The sequence below is a fragment of the Sparus aurata genome, chromosome 19, assembly GCF_900880675.1.
Source record: "Sparus aurata chromosome 19, fSpaAur1.1, whole genome shotgun sequence".
Classification (NCBI taxonomy): domain Eukaryota; kingdom Metazoa; phylum Chordata; class Actinopteri; order Spariformes; family Sparidae; genus Sparus; species Sparus aurata.
Genome location: NC_044205.1, coordinates 12,361,941 through 12,382,006, shown reverse-complemented (window position 1 = coordinate 12,382,006; position 20,066 = coordinate 12,361,941). Strand labels below are relative to the sequence as shown.

The 20,066-nt window shown below is 40.7% G+C and overlaps 1 pseudogene; it reads left to right on the top strand.

Annotated features, from left to right (window-relative positions):
* Nucleotides 1–1,616: 1,616 nt before the first annotated feature.
* LOC115570475 (B-cell receptor CD22-like) lies at nt 1,617–4,376 on the top strand (annotated as a pseudogene).
* The last annotated feature ends 15,690 nt before the right edge of the window (nt 4,377–20,066 follow it).

Here is a 20,066-nt window from a genome sequence, read left to right as displayed (position 1 = left end):
TGAGCTGTTTGTTCACTCAATTTTATTTGGAGACATTACTTGAATCATTGGAGTGTTTGTGTCTCTGGGTTTGGTCACCAGTGGGGGTCAGACTTGTGTTGTCTGGTTTACAGGTGCTTTGGCTGCTTGTACCCAGAAGTCAGGCCTCTTTATCACTGCACCAAAGACAATGGAAGCACTGAGTGAATCTTGTTTGCAATTCCCATGAAGCTTTAGACTTAGATATGAACAAGAGTTTGACATCAGCAGAGAAATCTTTGGAGTGTGGATTAAGAGTGACCCCAAATTTAAGATATATACAAACAATGTTATTTTCAACAGCAGTAGGACAAATAACATCTATCCAGTGAAGATAACTGGAAACCTGAGAGAGAAAAACTGCACCACTTTATTTTCCAGTTTAATCACTAGTTACACAGACACATACTACTTCAGGATTGAGAACAGCCCATTCAAGGCAACAGCTGTTTGTGATCCTCTTCAAATAAACGTTACAGGTAAGAGAGTTTAGTTTCAGTGAGGCTATAATGTTATTTTTCAGAATAGAATAAAAAAATAAAAAGGGAAATCAGTTACATTTAAATACAGTTTAATTCTGTCGTTACATTACAGTTTGATATTGAATAGTTACATCAAAAACAGCTACTGTCTACATCTGATATCTACTGATCACCCAAATCATGACTACATGTGATCAGTACATGAAGTTGTCATGGTGCTGTGGTTTCTGTCTCCTTTTATTTGAGTTTTATTGGGTTTTTGTGTTTTAATCTTTGTTGTGTTTCCTCCTGTGTTCCTGTGCTCCTCCTCAGCCTGATATTTCCTCCACACCTGCCCTGCATCAGCTTTATTAGTCCTGTCCTGTTCCCAGTGTTGTTCTCAGCCCATCAGCTCCTTCCTGCTCTCTTGCTTCCTCCACTCATTCCTCTCACCTGTGTTTCTCCACCTCTCTCCACCTGCAATTCTTCCCCTTGTTACTTTAGTTTGGATTTATGTCCAGTCATTAGTTCAGTCTTTGTCAAACTGTCGTGTTCTTGTTCCTGCTGTTACTTTGAATAAATGTTCCTTCACCTTTTCTGACCCAGTGTGATAAAGTTTGTTTTTTTGTATCATTTGAAATATGTTGAATATTATTGCTATTAATAAAATATGTACCGAAGCAGAAGTTAAGACATACAGGCTCCAGTAAGTCTCCTGATCAAAATCATATTTAAGAATAAGTCACCTGCATTCTGATGAGCTGAAGACTTCCTCACTCACAGAGTGTGAACAGGAAGGATGAAGACTTCTCTTATTTCAACAGTATCTTAGTCGTGTAAAACCAGAAGTCTGTTTGCTTTTATACTGCGTCTTAGTATGGACGTCTGTTACTGGGTCTGTTGGGGCTCTGCTCATCTGATGTTTAATTTGGTAAGGTCAAATTCTACAGATAGTTAAAGATGATACATGACACATTTTATTTGTTGGTTACACAAATTAGAAGTTGCTTCAGTGACATTTTATGACGTCTATGATATCGATCTAACTCACAATGGTACATTTTGATTGTTTTCTTCTTTCAAATCCAGGTGATGAGTGTCCTGTCAGTCCTGTGTGTGAATCTGGTGACAGCCAACATGTTGCTGAGCCTCTTCTTTCTCTCAGGTGAGCTGTTTGTTCACTCACTTTTATTGGAGACATTGACTATTCACACTTTGGACTTCATTTAGAAACAAAGCAGAAAGAGCAGACAGAGTTACTTTATTCAACTGTTCATCTCCAGAATGCAAAGTGAAATGTTGTTTTACTGATATTGTTAACAGAAGAGGGAAAAAGACCAGCAAACAACCTACTGCTGCTTCGTTTATCATCAACTTTACATCACAAATTGTGTTAATCATGATTCTTAATTTACAGGGGCTTTGGCTGCTTGTCCTGATGAGTCAGCCCTCTTCATTACTGCACCAAAGATGATGGAAGCACTGAGTGGATCTTGTTTGCAATTCCCATGTAACTTTAGAGCTGAACCAGGAAAAGGGTTTGACAGCAGCAGAGAAATCTTTGGAGTATGGATTAAGAGTGACCCCAAATTTAAAAAATATCCAAACAATGTGATTTTCAACAGCAGTGGGACAAATAACATCTATCCAATGAAGATAACTGGAAACCTGAGAGAGAAAAACTGCACCACTTTATTTTCCAGTTTAATCACTAGTTACACAAACACATACTACTTCAGGATTGAGACTGACTCATTTAAGGCAACAGCTGTTTGTGATCCTCTTCAAATAAACGTTAAAGGTAAGAAAGTTTAGTTTCTTTCTGTCAGTCTATAATGTTATTGTTCTGAATAAAAATGGAAATCAGTTACACTTGAATACATTTTATTTCTATCATTACAGTTTGACATTAAATGGTCCAATTATGGGAAGAATTGTGTGATTGTAAGATTCTGTTTCAGTTTAGGCATTTAAAAACACAAATTAATGAATTTAACATGATTTCTTTGATTTTTTAAAAATATGTGTTTGATTTGAACCCACAGATTCTCCTCGTCGCCCCACAATTGAGATCTCAGGTGATCTGAAGGAGAAGAAGTCTGTCACTATAACCTGCTCAGCTTTCACTCCCTGTCCACACTCCCCTCCTAAACTCACCTGGAATCTCCAACAAGACTCTCACAACAAAACAGAGGAAAACACAGATGGAAACTTTACAACTAAAATCCAGGAGACCATCACTCTGTCAGACCAACATGATAGATACAACATCAGCTGTTCTGCCACATATCCTGTGAATGAAGGAAAACATGTCAAGACAGCAGAGGAGACAAAGACTCTCAGTGTTTCATGTAAGACAACCAGAGTTTGTTATTGGATCCTGTCAGCACATGATACAAATAAAGGATCTTATTCAGGCTCTGATGTTACTCTCATATCTCACATCTCTGTCACATTTTCCTCAGATGCTCCTAAAGACACCTCAGTGTCCATCAGTGCATCAGCAGGTAGCTAGGTGAACCTGACCTGCTCCAGCAGAGCCAAGCCTCCCGTCAGCAGCTTCACCTGGTTCAGGAACAGCAAAGATGGACTGATGAAAGTATCTGAAGGACACTTTTACAGCGTTAATATGACAGATGGAGGAGATTATTATTGTGTGGCCACAAATGATCTTGGTAACCAGACGTCATCACAGATTCACTTGAATGTTGCAGGTAAATGTAGAACTGAACTGAATCTGCTCATTTAGTCTAACCTGCTCTCTTTTGTTTCAGTTCCCTGTAAAGCTATTTTAAATGCAAGTTTATGAAATTATTCTATCCAAATAATGACTACATCAATATTGTCACATGTTTACATCCAAACTTGTTTTTATTAGTCACCGCAGTTTGATGTATTTCCTTTTTGTTGAACAGAGAACTCTGTAGTCTGGGGTTCAGCTCTTGGAGGGATCATGGTCGTCATCCTCATCTGCCTTGCAGTCTGTGTTTGGTGAGTATCACAAACCTTCATTCATGGTGAAGACATGGATAAAGATGTGATGTGTTTATTAATTCCTTTCTGCATCAACAGATTCCTCATGTTTACATTTTTATACTAATTAAAGTGACTGAATCCCAAACTCTAAAAAAGCCACGGGGAACAAAAGCATTATTCAAGCTTTTCTGTGACCTACTTTCAGCAAACTTTTTAGTTTCCCCGCTAATCTCTTTTTAGTGGAAATTGATCTAGATTGATTTTATTTTTTCCCCACTGATGCACCTCAGATAATCCCATCAGTCCATACACTCCTATCGTCCTTTTAACCTAAAACCTGTGGAGTTGTCCATTTTGCTTCCAGGTGGTTTCAGACTAAACATCAAACTACTAAACAAACTGAGGTGAGTAAAGAAACTTCATTGCACAGGACTGAAATGTTTGTCTCACATCTGTTCACAGTGATTGTGTCTATTTCATGTGAAAACATTCCTTTAACAGTACATAGAATCTGAGCAGCAGCTGAGAGGGACTGACACATTCTCCAAGTCAAATATTTACTACTGACTGGTCACCAGCAAGACCAGCATATGTTGTGTTTTGAGTCTAATTTACCAAAAAGACCATTTAGTAAACTTTAGAATCCAGCTGACAACATTTATTGTTTGATTCATTTTTCAGAGTCGAAGAGATGACGAGCTGGCTCATCAACTTCCATCCAGCATAGCAGCAGAAAACATCCACTATGAAGAGATCGACTTCTCCAAGCGCAGACCTGAACCGTCCTCTGACTCAGTGCAGGACAGTGGACAGCAGCAGGACACAGTGTATGCACAGGTCAATGTGTCCGAGCCAGCAAACACCTCGAGACAGACTGCTGACAGGCCAGAGGATCTCTACGCTCAAGTGAAGAAAACATGAGTATTGTCTTGAGATCATATTTGTCTTGGATTCATAATATAGATTCATTTTTGAAGTATGCAAGATGTTTTATGTCAGTTAATGCAGAAAAGACACTGGAGCCTAGACAAGAACATGTCATCTTCACTGCCTACAGTTAAATAAATGGAAGGTAAAAACCTCCACACCCTGCAGCTCAGATGGTTTTGTGGGTTATCTCATCATCAAAATTTGTATTCATGTGCTGACCTCATGCAGCTGTTACCAGGTGATGAGTGATCTGTAGGTCAGATATGTACAAGAAAAAGTCCCAACGCTCTAAATAGATACAAACACATCACCAGTGTAGTACAAGATTACAGTCTATTTCATTTTTAATGTCTTTGTGATTAAATCTTTATGTTGCATTATGGTTTGGGTGAAAGATTTATTTAGATATAGCCTGTATATAAAATGAGCATTGGTTCAGCTGGCTGCAGTCACCTCAATGTTCGAAATGAATTGATTTCATCAGATGAAAAAATGGGTGACTATATTAAGTGAATAAGTGAATATATTATTTACAGCACTGATTGTTATCCTTCAGTGCATCATCCTCTGAGCGCTACAGGATGGCGCCTGTAACACGAGCTGAATAAACTGTTCAGTGTTCAGTAATGAGAAAGGTGGGTAATCTGAGTCTTTACCAACAAACACATGGACTGTCATCTGTTAGTGAAAATCTTATTGATCTCTCACAGTCATTCAGTGTGTTTTATAAAGTTTGTGTCTTGTTAAAATATTTAACATTAGGGGGACGCACGTGACCTGCAGACGGGATGGCTGCGTAGCGCGGTTGCTCTTGCCTTTCCCCCCAACTTTTACACATTATCCATCCACCTCGCACTGTTTAACTTGACGGCCCTTTGCACTGAGTCTCAGTATATCTCGTGTATACCATGGCTGAGGGTTTGAGAAGTAAAACCGGGTCTGACCCTCTGAAAGACGACGACACTCTGAAAGACGACAGGAAGCTTGAGTCATTTAAGCTAGCTGTATCATCCATGCTAGCTACCGCGATGAAAGAGCAGCAAACCTTCATTGAGGAACAGTTTGCTAAGTTTGAAGAACGGCTGGACAATATTATAGCAGAGGTAACGAAGAACTCAGTTGAAATTAAGAAGCTGAAAACCGATCATAAGGGGCTCTCCACTCAGCTGACTAAATCCGAACAGGCTCTCCAAACGACATGCTGTAAACTCGAAGCAAACATCGCGGAGCTAGAGGACAGATCTCGCAGGGATAATGTTCGCATTATCAACCTGCCGGAAAAAGTTGAAAACGGCGACGCAGCGGACTTTGTTTCATCCTCGCTCTCTAAATGGTTCCCCACTCTTGCCGGTGGAAAGATGGAGGTGATGCGGGCGCACCGTATAGGACCAGAGCGTAACACCGGTTCCCGCACCCTGATTTGCAAGATGCTACGTTACACAGACCGGGACCGCATCTTGAGGGCAGCCAGAGGCTCTCGGATTGAGGTCAGTGGCAGAGAGGTTCGCTTCGCCGCGGACTACAGCAACTACACCATTAAACGGCGCCGCTCATTCTCCCAGGCGATGGAGACAGCGAGGAAACAAGGTTTCACTCCATTCCTGATTTACCCGGCTAAACTAAAGCTGTCCCGCGGCTCAGAAGTACACCTTTTCGAGACCCATGCAGAGGCAGAGGACTTTCTTGGTGCTCAGACCCGGCCAGCGGACTAACGTAGGACTCTGATGTCTGGTGTACTGATCCACTAACACGGGATTTCTGAGTAATGTATTATCTCATTCAGCCATAACATACCTCAGGGTAACGTTATACTTAAAGTATATATAACTATATGTTACCTGCCAAGTGAGGGATGCTGTTTTTGTTTGTTCATGATAATTTTATTTCTGGCCCAATCCCCACAGTGGTCCGTGGAGCAGGGCGTTTTAGCAGATTGCTCAGTCTCCACAGCTGGCTCCAATCAGCCTGCACAGCCCTCAACATTGGTTTTATTGACAATTTTAACCTGTTTTGGGGGCGTTCAGCCTTCTTCAGGAGTGATGGCCTCCACCCCAGCACGCTGGGTAGCCGCATGCTTGCGGCTAATATACAGTACCCTCCTCCTACACTACACACGCCCCCTGTTCAGTCGCCCCTGAGGCACAGAACAACATCCACACCATCAAAACCAGAATTTCCCACAGACAAATTACACCCAGGACTGTTTTTAGACCAAACTGTGTTTTTAACATTCCTTTAAAAAGACATGATGAGCGCACGTTCAATACAGACATTAAATTGGCTGTGCTGAACGTGCGCTCTCTTTTAAACAAATCCTTTATCATAAACGATGTAATTTTAGATAACAACCTCGACAGCATTCTCCTTACAGAGACATGGCTTGGCACTGATGCACCTGTTGTTCTCACTGAGGCTTCCCCACCAAATTTTAACTTTTTATTTTCTACAAGAGGAGGACAAAAGGGAGGCGGAACTGCGTCAATCACCAAAGACACCATGTTGTCAAATGAAGTCTTTTTTAACAAATATTTATCATTTGAATACCATGCCTTTGTTTTTAGCAGCCCCCCCCATCCTCTGTATGACAGTCTACAGACCACCCCGCTATTCCACCTCTTTTAAAAGTGAATTCTCAGAGCTATTGTCAATAACACATAGCAATTATAACAGAATACTAATAACCGGTGATTTTAATTTACACATTGATAATTCCTCAGATCCTATGTCGAGAGAATTTTTAAACCTTCTCCATTGCCTTGATTTTAATCAACATGTCACACAGCCAACCCACAGCAGGGGGCGCACCTTGGACCTGGTCATAACCTATGGCCTGTCCGTTGGTGCCCCCTCTGCTGTGGACCTGGCTGTGTCTGACCACTTTTGTGTGTTTTTTACAATCACCAGTTTTAACCAGCAGGAGGCCCCAGTGAGAACAGTGAGGAAACGCTACCTAACTTCTGAAGTGGCTGCAAATTTTATCCAGATTTTACAGAGCACTCCTGCAGAAATTTTACCAGCACCATGTGATTTTATTGTTGACAATTTTAACCATATAATAAAATCAACGCTGGACTTGGTGGCTCCACTCTCAATAAAAATAATTAATACAAGACCTACACCCCCGTGGAGAAATGCAGAAACTAAAAAACTAAAGAGAAACTGCAGGAGTGCTGAGAGGAGATGGAGAAAAACAAAATTAACAGTTCACTATGAAATTTTACGTGGACATCTCAAAACATACAATAACGCAATCAAACAGTCAAGAATCTCCCATTTCCAAAAACTAATCGACGAACATAAAAACAACCAAAAATTCCTCTTCTCCACAATTGACCTTTTAACAAACAAAAATTTTAATAGATCCTCCAAAACACCAACTGATGCCCTTTGCGAGGACTTTGCAGACCACTTCAGAAGTAAAATCAATGACATCAGATCGAGTCTTTTACCCCAACAGATTTTAAATGTTGACACACCTGAATCGTTGATTTTACCCGAGGAAACACTGGAGAGTTTTGCCCTGGTTGATGCGAGGACACTTGGTCGAGTCCTCTCCCAAGTAAAGCCCACAACCTGCCTATTAGACCCAATTCCCACACCGTTTTTTTAAAAGACTTTGTGGATTCTTTGAGGATCAGCTGTTATACATGGTGAATTGCTCTCTTCAGACGGGGGTCTTCCCCGCCTCCTTTAAAACGGCGGTGGTGAAGCCCCTTCTGAAGAAGAGCAACTTAGATCCCAACATCTTTAATAATTATCGGCCTGTATCCAACTTACCGTTTTTAAGTAAAATTTTAGAAAAACTTGTTTTTAATCAAGTAAATGACTTTTTAATTGCAAACAACATTTTAGAGAAGTGTCAGTCTGGTTTCAGGACGAACCACAGTACAGAGACAGCCCTTTTAAAGATTTTACACGACATCAGGTGCAACTTGGATAACAATAAACTCACAGTCTTGGTACTACTGGATCTAACCGCCGCCTTCGATACAGTAGACCATCACATTTTATTAGATAGACTGAAGACCCTGGTCGGCCGCTCTGGTACTGTTCTTAACTGGTTCATTTCTTACCTCACAGATCGACACTTCTTTGTAAGTATGGATACATGTTCCTCAGAAACCCACAAAATAAAGTGTGGGGTTCCCCAAGGGTCAATTTTAGGTCCAACTCTTTTTAATCTTTACATGCTTCCCCTTGGGGACGTCATCAGGAGGCACGGCATCAGCTTTCATAGTTATGCTGACGATACGCAACTGTACATCGCCGTGTCTCCTGATGACACAGGGCCTATTGATGTCCTTTTTAACTGCATTTTAGATATCAAGACATGGATGGCAGCGAATTTCCTACAGCTCAACCAGGACAAAACAGAGGTTTTACTCATTGGTCCTGAGGGCCAGAAAGAGAAACTTTTACCAAAACTAAAGGATTTTAAACCATCACAATCTGTAAAAAATCTGGGTGTGATTTTTGACTCTGAGCTCAGTTTTATTCCACACATCAAAAATATAACAAAAATAGGTTTTTACCATCTTAAAAACATAGCCAGAGTCCGCCCGTTTCTCTCTCAGGCCAGCACGGAGGTGATGATGCATGCTTTTATCTCTTGTCGTTTAGACTACTGTAATGCCCTGCTCTCTGGCCTTCCAAAAAAGAGCATTTCGAATCTACAATTATTACAAAACTCAGCTGCACGAGTGCTGACAAGGACCAGAGGGCGGGAGCACATTACACCAGTTCTAAAGTCGCTGCATTGGCTCCCCGTGCGTTTCAGGATTGATTTTAAAGTTCTTTTACTAGTTTTTAAGTGTCTTACTGGTCTTGGGCCTTCTTACCTATCTGATTTGCTTTTAGCTTATCAGCCGCCGCGGACCCTGAGGTCCTCCGGCACCGGCCTTTTAACCATACCACAGGTAAAGTCAAAAAAGCACGGGGAGGCGGCTTTCAGTTGTTATGGGCCCCGACTGTGGAACAGCCTGCCGGAGAACCTCAGGGTCGCGGAGACTGCTGAGGTTTTTAAAAAGAGGCTTAAGACCCATCTTTTTAACCAGGCTTTTAATTGAAATCTTAACTCTTTTTAATTCCTTTTAGGCTGTGCTAATCAGAGCACTTTTTATCCTTTTTTACTGTTTTATTCTCTGTGTTTTAGCCTTTATGCTTTTATTTTTTATAGTCTCTCATGTCTTATGCTCTTATGCTTTTATGTTTTAGTCCCTCATGTTTTTAGCCTCTATGCTTTTATGTTTTAGTCCCTCATGTTTTTAGCCTCTATGCTTTCATGTTTTAGTCCCCCATGTTTTTTGCCTCCATATTTTAACCAATATTTAACCCTTACTGTTTTAGACTATCAGTTTTAATCTCCAGTGTTTCCTCAGGGGGGCCTGCCAGATTGGGAGTTGTCTCTGGTCTGGCCGCGGGGGGTGCTGTCCCGTGGACGGTTCCGGCCTGGGCGACTAGAGGGCTCTGCACTTTGGTGCGGGGCCTCCTGTCTGCCCGGGTTGGGGTGGTCTCTGTGGTGGGGCTCCCTGCGACCTTGGACTGGGATCTCTCCCAGTGTGGTTGGCCCCCCAAAGGTAGCTTCCTAAAGCTTCCTCTGTGCCTCAGGTCTCGCTGCCCAGCCATGTCTCTGTAGTGACAGCTAGCGTTTGTGTAGGTGTGAGTGTGTGTGTCTGTGTGTCTGCGTGGCTGTGTGTGTAGGTGTGAGTGTGTGTATGAGTGTGTATATATTTGTGTGTGTCTCTGTGCATGACTATGGGGGTGGGAGGGTTGGGTTCTTTTAAGCTTCTTCTCCTGATTTTATTTGCTGTTTCTCTTTTTCTGCTGTAAGGCACTTTGTGATACTTTCTGTATGAAAAGCGCCATATAAATAAAGGTTGATTTGATTTTGATTTGATTTGATAATATTTGCTTTATATGAGTATAATCTCAAGAGGCTCTGTTATAGATAAGCAACTATAGTTATGTAGTAATGTTTCATATTTTTGCTTGGTAAACGATCTCAGATCTATATCTTTGATGGATAATTTTCATTTTGCATTGAGGACTTCTCTTTTATTTATTTATATATATATATATATATATATATATATATATATATATATATATATATATATATATATATATATATATATATATACATACATACATACATACATACATACATACATACATACATACATACATACATACATACATACATATATATATATATATATATATATATATATATATATATATATATATATATATATATATATATATATATACATATATATATATATATATATATATATGACTTTTGACTGTCCATTCAGAATATTGTACGGGGGGTGGGCTTTTGTGATGGTGTGATAGCCAGCTCTCTCAGCTCAAGTGCCCAAATAGTGGGTGTTGTGTGTGTGGCCACTGCCACCTTGTTTTACGTTATGTTAGTTGCGAGTTCGTTTTTTCTCTCTTTTTTCCCCCCTTTTTTCTCTGGCGTCATGGGGTTTTATACTTGGATCTCCACATTTCGGACTAATATGTATGCAGGAACTCAAAGTTTGCCCAGTCCCCTTTGAAATAATGACTATGCTACACATAGCTAGTTGGAATATTAATGGTCTTAATGCCCCCATCAAACACTCAATGTGTCTTGATTGGCTGAGGAGGCACAAGATAGACGTGGCTTTCATTCAAGAGTCACATTTTAAACACTCTGATAAACATCGCTTGTCAAACCGTTATTACTATACTTCAGCTGCAGCTACTTTTAGCTCTAAAAGCCGCGGGGCTCTGGTGGTGTTGAGACGCAGCCTATCCTTAACAATAATCGGAAGCTATGGAAGTGAAGATGGTCGTATTGCTTACATTAAAACAAGTATATATGGACAGAAAGTTGCATTTCTATGTATATATGCCACTAATCACTTTAGCCCAGAGTTCTTTGGTACAATTAGCAAAACTTTATGTGACCTGCAGGACTTTTCAGTTATTATTGGCGCTGACATGAACGCTGTCCTTGACCCCTTACTCGATAGATCTAGTACACCGTCTCAACATACTCCTCCTTCTACAGCTGCTTTCAAAGGTCTAGTTGACGATTTCAGTCTTACAGACCTATTTAGAGCTGTAAACCCTACTTTAAGACAATATAGTTTTTATTCGTACAGACACAAAACCTATTCAAGGATAGATCATTTGTTGGCTTCGGCAATTTTATACTCTGAAATTCACTCAGCTATGATTTATCCTAACTCTCTATCTGACCATTGTGTTATTACATCACAGCTCACACTTGCCCAGACTCCAACTAAGGCCACAAGATGGCGCTTTAACACCACATTACTGAAAAACAATGACTATTGTGACCATTTCAGAAATACTTTTAAAACATTTATTTCAGAGAATGCTAACTCAGTAGAGGACCCTCGAGTCTTATGGGCCGCAATTAAAGGCTTTGTGAGAAATACAACTATTTCGTTCGCTTCCTACCTTAATCGAACAAGGCTAGGCAAAATTAACTCACTGGAAAATGAATTACGAAGACTCGAACAAACTCAACAGGGGAATGGCGCCACAGAGGACAGCAAAAAGAAAATTGATGCAGTCAGAATGAAGTTGAACAACATTTTGAGATTACGGGCTGAATTTCAAATCCATAGGACCAGAAGGAATTATTATTTCAATGGCCCGAGGCCAAGTCACCTGCTCTCTCTTAGTCTGCAAAAATGTGAAAAATACTCCAACATTGCAGCTATCAGCTCAAACCAAAAAGTGCTGACTGCTCCCAAAGACATTAATACTGCTTTCAAAAATTTTTATGCAGAGCTATACAAATCTGAAATAGTATTAGATAAAAACAAATGTGCAACCTATTTGCAAGATTTAGAGCTTCCTACGCTTACGCAAGAAGATGCAGAACGCCTTGGGGAACCAATAACGCTGACTGAGTTGAGGGGTGCTATAGCTGGAATGAAAACGGGCAGGTCTCCGGGATGGGATGGGATTCCCCCAGAGTTTTATCTCACCTTTTGGGAGGAGTTGGGGCGGTACTTCTTAGCCATGGTTCATAAAGCTGTTGAAGTTGGTGCCTTTTTCAATGATATGAACGCCGCCCTGATAGCTGTATTGCCCAAACCCAATAAGGACGCCTCCAAATGCGGGAATTATAGACCATTGTCTATCCTCAATGCAGAAATAAAGATTTTTGCCCGCATACTGGCCTTCCGATTAGAACCTCATATAACTATGCTAATCAAGAATGACCAGACGGGTTTTGTGAAGTCACGACTTGCTTCTGACAACGTACGGCGTCTGCTTCATGTAATTCATGCTGCCAAAGATATTCCCTCTCCATGTGCAGTATTGAGTCTTGACGCAGAAAAAGCCTTTGATAGGCTAGAATGGGAATATCTGTGGATGGTTCTACAGCGCTTTAATTTGGGTCCAACTTTTATCAATCTTATTAAACTGCTATACAGTAACTCATCGGCAATGATAAACACGAATGGTGTCATATCAGATAAGTTTAATCTATCACGCTAATGCCGGCAGGGTTGTCCGTTAAGCCCTTTTCTTTTTTATTTTGTCAATAGAGCCCCTCGCACAGAAAATTCGCCAACACCCAATTATTTCGCCCATCACTTTTAATAACACCACACACTCCATATCGCTGTATGCTGATGACATATTATTATACTGTGATAGAGCAGCCATATCACTGCTGCATATTTTGGATACTTTTGACGAATTTAGCTCTCTATCTGGATATAAAATAAATTGGACAAAATCTGCGCTTCTCCCCTTAAACTCTCAACTGAACTTGAGCTCACTACCTCAGCACATCCCAGTGGTCAAACATTTTAAATACTTGGGGGTGGACATTTTTCCTTCATTGTCCATCACTGCCAATAAGAATTTTCAGAGCATATATAATAATATTGAGGCAGATCTTAATAGATGGTCTCACTTGCCAAAATCACTACAAGCTCGTGTGTCAATTGTTAAAATGGATATTCTTCCACCCATAAATTTCTTTTCTTCAATGTTGCCTTTAGCACCTCCATCTGATTACTGGAAAAAAGTCCATTCTTTGGTCTCTAAATTCATATGGGGAGGGAAACGGCCGCGCGTGAAGCTAACTACACTTCAACGACATAAAACACAGGGAGGTCTTTCCGTACCTAATTTTAAATACTATTTTTGGTCATTTGTATTGAGACCACTTACAGATTGGCTTAACCCCAATTCCGATCCCTGTTGGAAACCTATAGAAAAGAACCTAGCATTCCCACACAGATTGGAGGATCTGATTTACTCCGCTGTCCCTTTGAAACGAGCTAAGCTACGGCTTGGTCCCATAATGAGTTTCCTCTTATCAACGTGGGTTATTGCTGAGAAGGAATCTAAAAGTTCATGTAAATGGCACCTGTATAGTCCACTCTTTAACAACTACTCCCTACTCACTGGGGGGGTCCCATTCTCATCCCTGGACTGGAGTTCTAGAGGCATCCATGTCTTAGCTGATGTATGTAACGAAAATGGGCTTTGTGACTTTAATGATTTGAGATTGTCTTATCAATTGCCTGGAACGTCTTTATTTCTGTACTTTCAACTACGATCATCCATGAAAGCATATGGAGTGCCATGGAGCTCTCCTATTACTATCCACCCTTTGCACTCCATTCTGTACAATAGAGGACAAAAAAGAGGTTTGGTCTCTCGAGTATATTCACTTATCCGGGATGCCTCCTATAAGACCCTTCCTCTTTTGCATGTATGGTCTAACGATCTGAAGCACTGCATCGGAGGTGACTCACTGGACTGGGAAAAGATTTGGTCCTCAATTGCTTTTGCTTCTAAAAACCCAGATCATCAACAGATCCATTTCAACTATATCCACAGAACTTACCTCACTCCAAGAAGAAATTTTCTCATGAAACGTTTAACATCTCCAATCTGCACCCTGTGCTCAGATGGACTTATAGGCTCATATATGCATATGTACTGGGAGTGCAAAGACGTGAGGCTTTTTTGGGGTCAGATCTGTACTACTCTATCAAATGTACTGGAAGTCATTATACCTTGTTCTCCCACTGTGCTACTCTTGAATGATACCACCCCACTGAAAACACGTGTCCTTCTAACGGGCATCACTGCTGCTAAAAAGATGTTGGCCTTACGCTGGAAACCTCCGCATGTAGTTTCTAAGCCCCAATGGTTAAATACATTTATTGACATAATAAATATGGAGTTGTCAGTGGCAAGAATGCACAGTGCTGGAGCTGATACTATCCTAGCATGGCAAACAATGGCAGAAAAGATCAAGGAATTGCTGTAATATCCTTTTTTATTAACTTATTTTGTTGTTAAATTGCGATGTCTCATGTCCTGCTTAAGTGAAATGGAGATCCAGGGGTTTTTGTGTGTTTTTTTTGTTTTGTTTTGTTTTTTGTGGGGAGGGGGGGGGGGGGGGGGTTCGCCGCCAGACTTTTTCCCCTTTTTTTTTTTTTTTTTTTTTTTTTCTCCCCACATGATTGCAGTGTACCTGTACTGTTTCCGGACTGCTATACATGTTTATATTTTAAAAGCAATAAAAAGTTGTTCACAAAAAAAAATATTTAACATTAATCATTTCACTGTATTTGTCAATTGCGTTCATGCTGTGTAGTGTGTGTGTGTGTATGCGTGTGTGTGTGTGTGTGTGTGTGTGTGTGTGAAGGCTGGTTGTAATGGGTGTAACTACTACAGCAGCTGCATACACTTGATGGTTTGTTACAACTCATTGTTTTAAGTCTTAGTGAGAATAAATCTTGACAAGTTGGGTTTTGTCTTTTTATGACTTTAATTATTTCATACAGATTTTATTCTGAAAGCAGATAATTTTAACTTGTAACTCAGAAACTCACTAATTCAGCATATTTTTAATGATCAGCTTTATTCAGACAGACATACAGTGGGTAAACAACACCTTCTGTGTATCTCCTGAGTCTACCATCACAAACAGGCCTGGGGGACCAAAAGTTGTGGCAATAGTAAGATGAAAAGGAATCAAAATGAAAAACTAAAAGGATTCAAATAATTATGAAGATTTATTATGGTGATATGTTGCAACAGATTTTTTGTGAGATCATTCAGATATGAGAAAAGTGCATTGTTTGTTAAAGCAGCCAGCTCCAAAAAGCTTTACTTTTTGTTTATGAATTTGCGAATATAAAATTTGGTCAAAATAGTTAGCAAATGAATCACATAGAACTGTGAATACAGACTATCAGTCCTCTGTACAGCTGACTGTTGAGGTGTGTATAGGTGAGCACAGGTAGTCATCATGTATTATATAATACCCATCAGTTAGTCTCTAGTTTAAAAGTAGGCGAGAACATCCACGAGACGTCTGAACTTCTAATTTATTACAAGTCACATCTATATTTTGATACAGTGCAACAAAACTCATTATGTGTGTCTATGACTTTAGTCATGAAACATCATGAATGCATTATAATTCACTATGAACGCTCCCGAGGCTCAGGGAGTAACAGGATTACATAATTGGGATACACAGAAAAGGTAACTGTATTCCAGTAAAGTTACAGAAACAAAGGTCTAATTAGATTACAGATACATTCAGTAAACAGTTGAAGTCTGTAACTATGCACATGTGCACATTGACAACACTCTCTGTCCTGAAGTTAAACCAAATACATTCTAACAGAATACACACCTGTTATCAAGATGAACATCTTATTCATATTTATTAATATCTTCCTCTTAATATTCCTCCGAATTGTGAAATTTAACTGAGATCAGTTTATTCACTTGCTCTACACACTGACACATTTAATCTATCTGCTGTGGTTGAATAGTAGAGTGGCCCAAGAGTCAAACCCTGGTCTCATCTGCACTCTGATGAGCTGAAGACTTCCTCACTCACAGTGTGTGAACAGGAAGGATGAAGACTTCTCTTATTTTTGCAGTATTTTAGTCGTGTGAAACAACAAGTCTGTTTGCTTTTCTATCACAAAGTCTGAGCGAGGACGTCTGTTACTGGATCTGTTCCTGTTCTGCTGACATTCACAACATTTTATGATTTTAAAACTAACTTCTTCCATGTTTAAGCTGCAGGATCGTTGAGGTGAGATCAAATGTTTCTGATTTTTATATTCAAACTTTATAATATCAAAAACTTTTCATTTATATTCAAGCCTTTTCTGTTCAACTATACAGATATATCTGTATAGTTGATCTGAAAAAAGCTTGAATTCATTATTCATTCCTACACAATGATTTGATTAAAAGATGTTTCTTCTTTCAAATCCAGGTGATGAGTGTCATGTCAGTCCTGTGTGTGAATCTGGTGACAGCCAACATGTTGCTGAGCCTCTTCTTTCTCTCAGGTGAGCTGTTTGTTTACTCACTTTTATTTGGAGACATTACTTGAATCATTGGAGTGTTTGTGTCTCTGGGTTTGGTCACCAGCGGGGGTCGGACTTGTGAGGGATTAAGTGGAGATTGTTATCTGCTTCTTGTAAAGTGATAAAATGACCATTAACAGACTGAACAATGAAAACAGCCATAATGTAAAATATTACTGCTGAAGTATATATTTTTTTCCTGTTAATGAAGATCTTCTTAAACATTTTGTTCATCATGATTCTGGTTTACAGGTGCTTTGGCTGCTTGTCCTGATAATTCAGGCCTCTTTATTACTGCACCAAAGAAGATGGAAGCACTGAGTGGATCTTGTTTGCAAATCCCATGTAGCTTTAGACCTGAACCAGGACAAGACTTTGACAGTAAAAGCAACATCATTGGAGTGTGGCTTAAGCCGCTACCAGAGACCAGAGACCAGAGCTCCCCTATAAACTCAGTTCATGTGAATAATATCACTATTCCTACAATGACTCCTTTGAGTCGAAGCGAATAAACTCAATAAGTCAGTGTGCGGGGAAAGTCAGCTGTGATTGTGCTACTGTGGTTCATAGTAAAGTACAACAGACGGCTGTAATCAAGTAACAGAAACATATTTTCATAACTGACTGACTTTTCTCCCAGCACTCTCCTTTATTGTCCGGTCTCTGTATGCGTGTGCAGCGGTGCGGTGGCACAGAGCTCGGGGAGCAGACGGAGCGCTGCAGTCGGCGCTGTGGCCCCGGCTCGGAACAACACAACTGGGGCTAATGCTCGTTAGCTCCATACTACTACCACACTCCATACGCATATAGAGACCAGAGCTCGGGAGCTCCGGTCTCCGGTAGCGGTGCAGTGGCACAGAGCTCGGAGAGCAGACCAGAATGCTGCAGTCGGCGCTACAGCCCCGGCTCGGAGCGACACAGCTGGGGCTAATGCTCGTTAGCTCTGTACTACTACCGCACTCCATACGCATATAGAGACCAGAGCTCAGGAGCTCCAGTCTCCGGTAGCGGTGCGGTGGCACAGAGCTCGGAGAGCAGACCAGAGCGCTGCTGTTGGCGCTGCAGCCCCGGCTCGGAGCAACAGGCTGTTCTACTGTTGTGCTAACTGTGGCTAATGCACCGTGCTAGGCGCCCCAGTACTACCACCACACTCCATACGCATATAGAGACCGAAGCTCAGGACCTCCGGGACAGAACCAGATACACAGAGACTTGGACACATCAGGAGAGTCCTTGAAGAAAAGTCCGAGAGGTAGTTGGACTCTGTGTTGCCCAGAGACGGCCGGGTACAACGGTATTATGGCTGGACCGTCCAGCCCCACCTTCCCGCAGGCTGCTGCCATTACCTTCTCAAATGATATGCAAACCACGCTCTACTTGCCCCTCATGAGTGGTTCATACACCACCAACTGGTCATGGTGACACTTTGAACTGCTCCTATTCACAACTCCTCTCATCTAAACTCATCACTAGTCACCACCACAGACATGAACAGTGATGCAGATTTTTGTGTTTGTGTCAGAGCTTTTAGAATTAACAGTTTGTCTCAAAATCATCTGATATCCTCAAAAAAGGCTGAATATCTCAATATAACAACCAGCATAAAGGTCATATCAATACTAAAGACTAAATGAATACTATGATTTGTTAGTTCAATGTTGCTGTAAATACTAATTTCATTATGTTATTATTATTTATTAATATTTATTATTATTCAGTCAAATATTTTTGGCTACATGAGGCTCGTTGTCATTCTGTCGTGTGTGTATGGTTTACACGTGGAGACGACTGCTGAATTAGAAGCAGTCATAGAATTTTGTGGTTGATGAATTAAAGTTATTAAAGAGGAGTGTTGGACAGTAAACTGATGATGTCATGAACAGAGTGCTGAGAAAACACTGAGAACTTTTACTAAACAGGAAGTTGATCATTTCACTGTCAGTGAGGACATGGATTAATCATTAAAGTAGAACTGTAGATCTATGTAGCTGAAACATTATGATTTCTGTGTAACAGACAACTTACACATACGTAAATCATCCTTTTTTATGATTTAACACGAACACTGTTAAAAGCTTTGTGCTGCAAACAAAAGTGACCAAAACTGGGTGATACCATGTGTTACGTCCCTATTGGTGGTATCCAGGGGAAGAGACGAGCAACAAATTAATAGTAAACCGGGTGTTTCGAGGAGGAGAGGAAACAGAAAGATTTGTACAATTAAACTATTTATTTATACACAAATAAGCCCAACGATAACACAAAGCTACTCCCTTATGGAAGCGAAGTCGAAAAACCATTCAGACTGGACCCAACTGTGGTCTAACCAACAACAAAGATAAACACTAAGGCCAAAGCCTCGAGGGAATAATAATATGAAAAGTGACACAGCTTCAGGTTCACAACCGACAGCACTCCACGACACTATCTGGCGGCTTGGCCCACTGGCCCCGTCTGCTTCCATCCCTGCAGCTTTATAGCAATCCACCTGATTGCTGAGGTGCTGCAGGTGTGCCTGACCAGTCAGGTGGGGAGGGCGCCACCTGAAGCAGGACACAGGAGAACAGAGCAAAACATGCACACGTTACACCATGTATGAAATGATCTTTGTCTCTTCGTTAACACTTCTGAATAACCATAAGCATTTGGCATTAGCATTGTGAGGTTGCATTTACATCGCTAAAGAGAAGTGGTGAGTTGAACCCGATGAAGTCATGAACAGAGCTCTGAGAAAAACTTGAGACATTAAAGGAAACAGGGAAGTTGTTTTGCTGCTTCTGTCAACAAGTCCTCCACACAGCTCTCTGAGACAAAATGTCTTCATCATGTGTTCCACAACTGTGTTTATTGTCCATGTATTGACTATTTATTCTTTGACTGGGACAATTTCCTTCAGTTATTCTTTGCTAACAGATCTTTACCTCCTGTGACTCAGTTTCCATTAAAATACCTGATCACTGCAGTATTTAATCTAACAGTCCAAACTGGTGAGATGTCAGCTGTATGAGAAGCAGCTCTCTGTGAAAATCTAATTTAAAAAGGTGAAACTAAGATATTTTATTTATCTTATGAAACACTGTCTGTCTTAGTCTTTGTCTGAGTTTCGATTCTCTGCCCGAGCCCGAACCCGACCCTGACCCTGACTCTGATCGCCCGCGGGCTGGCCCGGCCGATATTTCCCGTCACTATCCTCGGGCCGGGTCGGGCCAGGCCCTTGATCAAGCATTTGTGTGTGTGTGTGTGTGTGTGTGTTTTGATAACTCAAAATAATGACTGTATTTCCAGC